Source organism: Lutra lutra, chromosome 6 (assembly GCF_902655055.1).
Source record: "Lutra lutra chromosome 6, mLutLut1.2, whole genome shotgun sequence".
Lineage (NCBI taxonomy): Eukaryota > Metazoa > Chordata > Mammalia > Carnivora > Mustelidae > Lutra > Lutra lutra.
Genome location: NC_062283.1, coordinates 27847212 through 27856704, shown reverse-complemented (window position 1 = coordinate 27856704; position 9493 = coordinate 27847212). Strand labels below are relative to the sequence as shown.

Genomic DNA, 9493 nt, shown 5'->3' with positions numbered 1-9493 from the left:
TCAAGGAGTGTAGCTTCTACCCACTGTATAAATATCACATTCTACATTATGTAGTATGAAGTATGAACACTCGTAGAAGTATGCTTTCTCAACTCTCAGAACCAGGCCTAGTATCACCTGAGAAGCCGATTACTTTTATCCTATGGGCACTAAATCCTATAACTAATTTCTGTGCTACCTACCCATATTTTCAGAGCCAAAGACAAGGATCATTCCTAGAAAATAAAAAAAGAAAAAACAGAAAAGACTTTAAAGTATACAATACACATCATGATCATGATAATTCATCCTAAGGCTAAGACACAAAACAATGGTAAAAGTAAATGCACAAAAAGTCCATTTCAGTGTTTTACAATGATAGTTTTTATACTAAGAAAAACAGGGACATCTGGCTGGTTCAGTCAGTAGAGAATGCGATCCTTGATATTGGGGGCTGTAAGACTGAGCCCCCTGTTGTGTGTAGAGACTACTGGAAAAGATAAAATAAAATCTTTAATCAACAACAAAAATAACAAAAGTGGGAAATAATCTACATGTACAAAAATAGAATAGTAAAATAAAGTACATTGACAACATTGAATACTTTGTTATGATTAAAATCATGGCTTATAAGGCACTTTAATACCATGGGAATTTTCTAGTGGTATAATGCTAATTAACAAAAGCCATACACAAAAATCACTACACGGTTTTAATGATCTAAGTTACATAAAATCTCAAATAAGAATATGGGGATGCGGTGGGGCACCTGGGTGGCTCAGTGGGTTAAAAAGCCTCTGCCTTCAGCTCAGGTCATGATCCCAGGGTCCTGGGATTGAGCCCCATATCGCACTCTCTGCTCAGCGGGGAGCCTGCTTCCTCCTCTCTCTCTGCCTGTCTCTCTGCCTACTTGTGATCTGTCTGTCAAATAAATAAACAAAACCTTAAAAAAAAAAAGAAAAAATATGAGGATGCGGTTAATGATGTAACTTGCAGGACTGTTGTGAAAACAAAAAGAATGTGGAGAGGGGAGTTTGCATAGTAGTTCTTACAACATAAGCTCTCATTAAGTGTTGGCTTTTATTATTGTACAAAATGTAAACAAGTGTTCTTCCTAAAACACGTAGAACACAGACATCATCAGTAAGGTAGGTGTATATAGAGAACATTTACCTGAAAGTCTTAATTGACAGAGAAAAAAAAAAAAAAAGCATTCATTTACCAGAGTAAGGGTAATGTTCTCCAGAACAATCCTCTCAGCTGGATGCATACACAGTGTGAGAGGATGCTACTTAAAAGCAGCTGGCAAGAGGAGTTGAAATGGAACATTTACTTAAAAGAATTCAAAAATAGATAGAAGGCACATCATCAAAGACAGAAACTACCAGCATTCTGGGTTGCCAGGAAACATAACTGAGCAGACCAGGGAGTTGCAGCAGACATGAAGGTGTCAAAATTCTTCTGAGGAGACCCTGAAGTCAACTCTCCAACATGAAATAACACAAAATTAGTAAGTCATGATAGCTTTAAATTCATTCATTCTCGTGTTTATTCACTCAAAAAAATATATGTGTTGTATATGTATTTTAAGGTCCTTTCTGAAGCTTTGGTGATACTCTAATGAAAAAAAAAATCAAAGACAAAAGCCCCAGTCCTTGTGAGGTACACATTCATCTAGGTGAGAATAAATATATCAGATGGTGTTCAATTTTATGGAGGAAAATGGGGTACAGAAGGGAGTTAGGAAGTGCAACAAAGGAGTTGACATTTTCAGCAGAGTGGTCAGGGAAGGCTCACAGAGAAGGACATTTTGAGACAATTGTTGGAGAAAATGGGGGAGGACTTTGTGTTGATGTTAGGAAGAAAGGCACTAGATCAAAGGGGCTTTGAGCACTAGGGCACTGATGGAGAGAGTGTGACTTGCATATTCAGAGAGCATGACAGTGGGGGAATCTGCTGGAGGGCAGGGAGAGGTGCCTTTAGAGGCCATTGGAGGATTCTGGCTTTTATTCTGAATGGGGTGATAAGCCAGTAGTGTATTTAGAAAGGAATACCATGTTCTTACATGATTTATATCCCTTCCTCCATTTTCATTTCTCAAGACTGACTATAGGGGTAAGAAGAGTGCATAACTTTCCAGGCAGGTCCCTCTCCCTGAGGGAAGGCAGCAGTAGGTTCCAGCAGCCTCTAACGAAGAGACTGTGGAGAGGTAGAAGCAATCAATGAGGCATTGCGCACAGCAAATGGCAAAGGGATCCAGGGAGATGTGTGCGGAACACTAGAAGCACCCACTCTGTGTAGCTTGGACAACGACTCTGGTTATAGCGGTGGAGGTGGCCAGACATGGTTGGATCCTGGATAGGTTATAAAGTAGCATTGATATAACTTTTTGAGAGATTCTATGTAGACTTCAAGAGAAAGAGAGTAATCAGGAAACTCCAAAACTTTTGGTCTGAAAATATGAATATGCCATTAACATATAAGGGAAGGTTACATCAAATTTTCTTTGGAGTGAAGGAAGATGAAAACTATTTTTAGACATGCTCAACTTAAGATAACTGTGAGATATGTAAAATTCATATAAATAGCTGTTTGAGTCTTGTTTTTAAGTGAGGGATCTGGGCTGGAAAGAAAGAAAGATGTTGTGGCTATGTAGATGATGTTTAGCTCTCTTAAGGTAAATGAGAGAGCTGCAATAGGATGCTTTGAAAAATCAGTGAGATGATTCAGATTAATAAATTCCCCAAAGGAGAGAAAGTGAACTGTTGTTTTTTTTTTTTAAAGCTTTTATTTATTTATTTGACAGACAGAGATCACAAGTAAGCAGAGAGGCAAGCAGAGAGAGAGGAGGAAGCAGGCTCCCTGCTGAGCAGAAAGCCCGATGTGGGGCTCGAACCCAGGACCTGGGATCATGACCTGAGCCGAAGGCAGCGGCTTAACCCACTGAGCCACCCAGGCGCCCCGAAAGTGAACTGTTTGATGAGATTAAGGAAAACTTGTTCTGATTGGTTTATGAAAATTAAAAGAAAGTCTTAACTCCTGCTTTTCCTCTCAGACCTGCTTTTGCTCAGGCTGCTGGGGACACTTACCTAATAACTTCTCTGTAGTGGCAGCCCATGGTCTTTTCTTTCCAATTCTATTCCTTCAACTTAGTAAAGAATTGGGAAAAGTTTTCAATTAACAATAATCATGCCTCGGATAAACCTCCTTGGCTATGATACTGCCACTGCGCAAAGCGTAGTAAAGAATTATAAATCTTGTAGTTCTCCAGGATTTGGTGAAGAAAGAGAGGGAGGAATTTCTAGCTAACTTGTCATATAAAACCACCTTTTCCACTAATAACCTTTTGATTTATTACATTGGTTTCCTTGTGTCTATTTATCCATTAATAAGTAATTTATATTTGACTTTCTGAGGTGAGTGACCCAATAATGAACAATTAAACTATTTACAATAAAAACCAAGTTTTATTTTTGCAAAAGAAAACAACAACATCATTTAAACTACCTTCTTTGGGATGCCTGAGTGTCTCAGCTAGTTAAGATTTGGACCCTTGTTTACTGCTCATGTCATGATCTCAGGGTTGTGAGATCAAGCCCCCCACATTGTCAGGCTCCCTGATCAGCAGAGAATCTGATTGAAAGATTTTCTCCCACTGCCCCTCTCCTCACATGTGCTCTTTATCTCTCTCTCAAATAAATAAATCCATCTTAAAAAAAAATAAACCATCTTCTTCATGTATACCTCTTACTATTAAGAGAAAATTTTCACTCATATAATCACAAAACCACAGATGTAAATCAATATCAATGAGATTAATAAACAAAAGTAAAGTCTTAACTTGATGCCCAAATCAGATGACAATTAATGAAATAAAAGACTAAATTTTTTTTTCTTTTCTTTTTTTTTTTTTTAAGATTTTATTTATTTATTTGACAGACAGAGATCACAAGTAGGCAGAGAGGCAGACAGATAGAGAGAGAGGTGGAAGCAGGCTCCCTGCAGAGCACAGAGCCCGGTGTGGGGCTCGATCCCAGGACACTGGGACCATGACCTGAGCCGAAGGCAGAGGCTTTAACCCACCGAGTCACCCAGGTGCCCCTAAATTTTTTTTTTCTAAATTAGACATTAAAATACAATTATTTCAATGTAGGACAGTTACAGAAGAGTAAAATGTTGAATTCTAAATAAAATGGAAGCTACCTATTTTTCCAATTTTCAAAAAATGATTTGCTCAATCTGAGGGATGAGGTTGAAATCCTAAAGTTGTTTGTGTTTAGGTGAGGATTTATTACCAAAATGAACATAAATCAGAAGGCATAAAACAACATAGAAGTATAATCATAGGTTCAGAGATAAATGAATCCAGAGGTTTAAGCTACACTAAAAGATTTTAAGTAGAATCCATAGGACCAGCATGGTCTAAATAGCATGGCTGTCAGCAGGTGCTCCTATACCCACCACACACCTGAAGTCACATCAACATCCAGAGCCACACTTCAGGCCACCATGGCAGCATATGTGTCCCCTGAGAACCACCTACACAAGTCCTCTTATCGTCACTCAGTAGAGGGGATATAAAGCAAGCACTCTTCACAGTCTAGAGACTAATTGTATGGGGGATCAAAATGTCATTAATATATTTCTTCAGACAAAATAAGGCTTGCATGCTCATTAGAATCAAGGTTACTTTGCTCTCATATCAGATGTTTTTATTTGAAAAATGATTACGTTGCTGCAAAGCTTTCCTTTTCTCCCTACCCCAGTTCATAACAAGACACCTCTCATGCATCAATACCAAATATAGAAACTTTTTTCACGTGCCAGAAACTGTGCTAAGGATTAGGGCAAGGGAGATGCAAGATGGAGTTCCTGACAAGTTGTCTTCAAATCCAGTTACCTCATGTATATAATAAAAGCTGTACCCTGCCTGAAAATAGTAGTTTGCATCTCACTGGGAGATTCAAAGACAGAAGAACATCAAAAATAGAGTCAACTCTTGGTTGACCCAAATTATTTCAGTGAAGGTTACTTTAATAACATTTTTTAAAAGATTTTATTTATTTATTTGACAGAGAGAGATCACGAGTAGGCAGAGAGGCAGGCAGAGAGAGAGGGGGAAGCAGGCTCACTGCTGAGCAGAGAGCCCGACGCGGGGCTCAATCCCAGGACCCTGAGATCATGACCTGAGCCGAAGGCAGAAGTTTAACCCACTGTGCCACCCAGGCGCCCCTTTAATAACATTTTTTTTTTTTAATCACTACACTCACTTGACCCCCAAAATAACTACATGTGACATAGTCTGGATGTATTTAAATGTTTGTTTGAATTTGGTTCCTCTTAAATCTTTTGTCATACTGTTCTTGTTTTATCGTGGGTTTGCTATAAGACTCCCTTATATCTAAACTTTCATAGACAGTCTTTGACACAGAACTATAAATCTATTTCTAGTTTTAATCCTCAGGGAAACTGTGAATCTTTGTGACACCAGATTATTTTAATCTTTTTCTCACTTCCACATATTACCTTCTGTTTCCTTCTTCGCCTGTATAATACTCAAGGACAACACAATGTACAGTGAATGGAGTGGCAGGCATAAAACATTATATAATGCTTATTATTTGACCCATGCACAACAAAACTTAAGGCTGTTAACATTAAAACTTCAGTCACTTTTACAAAGTAGCTAAAATCATTGTAATCAAAGCAACCTACTTCCTGACAAATTTACTGGATATGAGGTAGAGCTTTGATAACTAGTTGGTTGGTTATGAGGGTAATATGCTTCATTTTTACTTCTGCTCATAATCCAAGGTCAAAAAACAAAAACAACTTCATTTACCATTGATGGCACCATTGGAAATTTCATAGAAGAAACAGTCATTGGTGACCTCTAACATTACTGCTGCCTAAATCTTCTCCTATACTCTTCCTATGTTCAGGAGCTGAGATATTACACAAATAGATAAATAATATGAACGACACAATCAACATCCGTTACATAGGAAATATAAGGAAACAAAAATGCTTTCTTACAAGCTCCCAGGTAATAAAATACCTTAACACCAGGAAATCTTAAAATGACTTCAGTTTTCTTTGTCTAAGCTACCAAGAACTTGGTATATTCTGGGGCTATGTTTTCTATAACTAGTCTCATAGTCAGATGTCATAGAAGGTCCAGTGCAACAATGATCTACATATCTAAAGAGAGGTCAAGCTCTTCATGAAATAGAAGTGTTATAAAAGAAAAAAAATACATTCTATTTATAGTTTGCAGAAAACAAGTACCTAAAAGCAATATGTGGCCATTAGCTTGGAGTATGGAGCTAGTATTGACGATAAGTGCTAATATATCTTGAACACTTACTACATTCCAGGCACTGCTAGGTCTTTTAGACACATAATTTCATTTAATTCTCAAAACAAAACTCAGGATATGTATCTTTTTCATTTCATGGAAGATAAGATTGATAGTAATTTTCTCCAATGTGCACAAGTAGTTGTACTAGAGCATGTGAACCTTAACATCCTGGTTCTGGATTCCCTCTCCATCACTCCATTCTATCACCTATTAGGACAGAGAGAAATAAATCCAATAAAGAGGCACTGACTCTAACAATAACATACTATTATTACAAACTTTATACCTTTACTCTGTTAAACTGTGTTGCTTGACATTCCAGTAGTTTTAATTTTGTAATTGTTCTGTGACTGAATTTCATCCTACTAAAACTCATATGTGTATGATTAAAGCAGTAAATTCTATGACAGAAACAGGAGGAGATGAGGCTAGAAAAATCAAGCAAAAGGAAAAGGGTGGGTGAATTTGTATGCCCTGCTGGGGCATTTAAGCAATGTCCTACCAGTAAATCTTTCTTGTCCACACTGAAGAGTTCATTCATTGTGTCTGGGTTACCCTAGACACAGAACAAAAAAGGAGCATCTAAAAACAAAGGGGGGAGGGAAGGAGCATCTACCTAAACACAACTTTTACACAGACCTTTGAATGAACTTTTAAAATCCTAAGTAATTCAAGATATTTATGTATTTTTAGATTGTACATTATTGTATACAAATATAATGCAAAAATCTGAAAAATTAAAAGATGAATATAAAATCTCAAAAATAACTATAAATATCATGCCTGGCATGGGTTGCTTAGGAGATGATCCCTGGCACTGTTGTGATTTCTAACCCTATTTAAGTAATTCACTCAAAATTACTTGTGGAGGCCCCATTATACTGAAACAGTATTATTTTAGAGTTGGTGATATAGCAAAAACTAAATAAACACCTTGTTATCATGAATCTTACATACTCTGTCCTTAGAAACTCCCTTGTGAAAAAGTTTGAAAAGCTATGGGTGAGGAGCAAGATGGGGTTTAGAAAATACACTGCAGAAAGGGAGCAGGAGTAATGTGAAGAGTTAGACAAGGGTCTATGGCAATCGTCCATGTGGGAAATGATGCCTTTTTGGACTAGGAACATGACAGTGAATATAGAGATACTTTTAAGATAGATTTTCAAAATACAGTCAATAAATATTGACTTTGGATTCAATTTAGGGGTCAGAAAAACATGTCTTTAACAAACTCCTGGGTTGGGCATGATAAATTTGGAGGATATAGTTCCACTTTCTGAGATTTAAAATATTGGAGGAAGATTAAAGATATTAGAAAAGGATTATGTTTGAAATGTATAAATGTAGTTTTGATAAGGTGGTAATTAGATATGCAAGTCCTGTTGAGAGGTCTGGACTAGGAACTAACAAGGGGAATGGGTCCCATGTAGTCCATATGTAAAGTACTGAGGGTGGCCAAGATTACTTAATGGAGAAGATGCTGCTGGTGCATGAGCCAGTCCCCCCCTTAACAGTTGGGGAAAACTTCGATGATCACTGTGTTGGATACTGAAGGTCCATAGCTGTCCTCTTCCTCAGAGAATTACTCTCAGCACATAAGAGCTACTCCTCCCTGAGATGCATCCATTCCTCAAAGAAGAGTAGCCCATTGCCAGTGGATAATTGATATGGGAGTACAAAGCCCAACACTCATGCCTCAAAGGAAGACAATTCTGGGTTACCCCCTCATATTTTATCAATTCCTGTGGTTTCAGGCAGAGGCTATACTCCAACCTCAAGAACATATTTGCTTAGCTTCTTCCATGTGCTATCCTGTTTCCTTGGGTTTTAGAGAATGTCTGTCCTAGAGAATTCTCCTTAGAGAGTACCCCAATAAAGCATTTGTCTACAAATCCCATTCTCAAGTTCCACTTTGGCAGACAACTACGAAGAAAGTACAAAGGAGAGACTGTGCAGGAAAATATCCATAGGGACCCAGTAAATAATACAGATGAGTGAAGGGACCAGTAGGTGAATTAAATTTTGCATCATTTAGGGATGTTTCAGTGGTGGTTGGGACAAAGAAAAAGGAAGACTAGAATGAACTGATCTGGGTAGATAGAATTGGCAACAATATGTGCACATGATTATTTTGAGAAACTTCTGATAGAAAGTAAAGAAATGAGACTCTAGGAAATGCGGTATCTCTACTAGGTTTTACTTATTCTTTTCTTTTGGGATTTTGTTAGGTCATAATTTTGTGTTTATTTATTATTGGTGTGTTTGTATGTTACATACTCCACATAATTACATTATCCAGATAACATTTGAATTACAGGAGGAAACAGAAGGTAGAGAATGTGAAGGCACTGGAAATTTAATATTAAAGCCATAAGAATAGCAAAGTTCATAGTGAGGTAGAAAGTAGAAAGTGATGGTGGAAAGATTAGGTTCTAGTAAGTTTAAGAAGGTATCCTCTTTGGAAAAGGGTTAAGCATAAAAGACCTAAAAGACTATGAGAATCCTGTTAGATGAGACAGTCCATTATTCAGTTTTCCCAAGGTTCAGTGCAATTTCTGACAGAGAGCTCATATTCAATAAAAGTTTGACAAATTAATAGCAGAACTAATTAAATGTGACCATAAGAAAAGATGTCCTATTCGGTGGCAGTAGCATTCACCCTAAAGTGAGTCTGGGAAGTCAATGATTTAATCTATTCACCTGTGGTTAATAGTTGTAGCCCTGTTTGCAACAAGAGTGATGGTTGTATTCTTGAAAAAAAAATGGCTGAAAACACATTACAGTTCAGTTTCAGAGTAATTCAAAGATTTAAAATATGGTCATGTCAATATTAAATTTTTCTCTTTCTCTCATTCTCTCTGAGTCTTTTAGAGTCCATCCACATTGAATATCTTCCAGTTATTTTAATTCGTGATGTTTTCTGTTTCTCTCCTGTTACCTCCTTCTAGATCCCACAGTCCTCTTGCCAGCAATTCTTTTGCATGCATATGCATACATACACATGCAGAAGGCCCACCTTCTTTATCCACCATTCTACCCACTCACCTACTTAACATTCTTCCGGGAAGGCTTCAAATTCCCCACCATCTATGATCCCAGAATATTTTATGCTATTCTAAGAATTACAAGTATCAAATTGTAATATCATTGCCT

At 37.4% G+C, this 9493-nt stretch overlaps 1 pseudogene; it reads right to left on the bottom strand.

The window, feature by feature from the left end:
* Positions 1 to 3090: 3090 nt before the first annotated feature.
* LOC125103332 (uncharacterized) lies at positions 3091 to 3217 on the bottom strand (annotated as a pseudogene).
* Positions 3218 to 9493: the final 6276 nt, after the last annotated feature.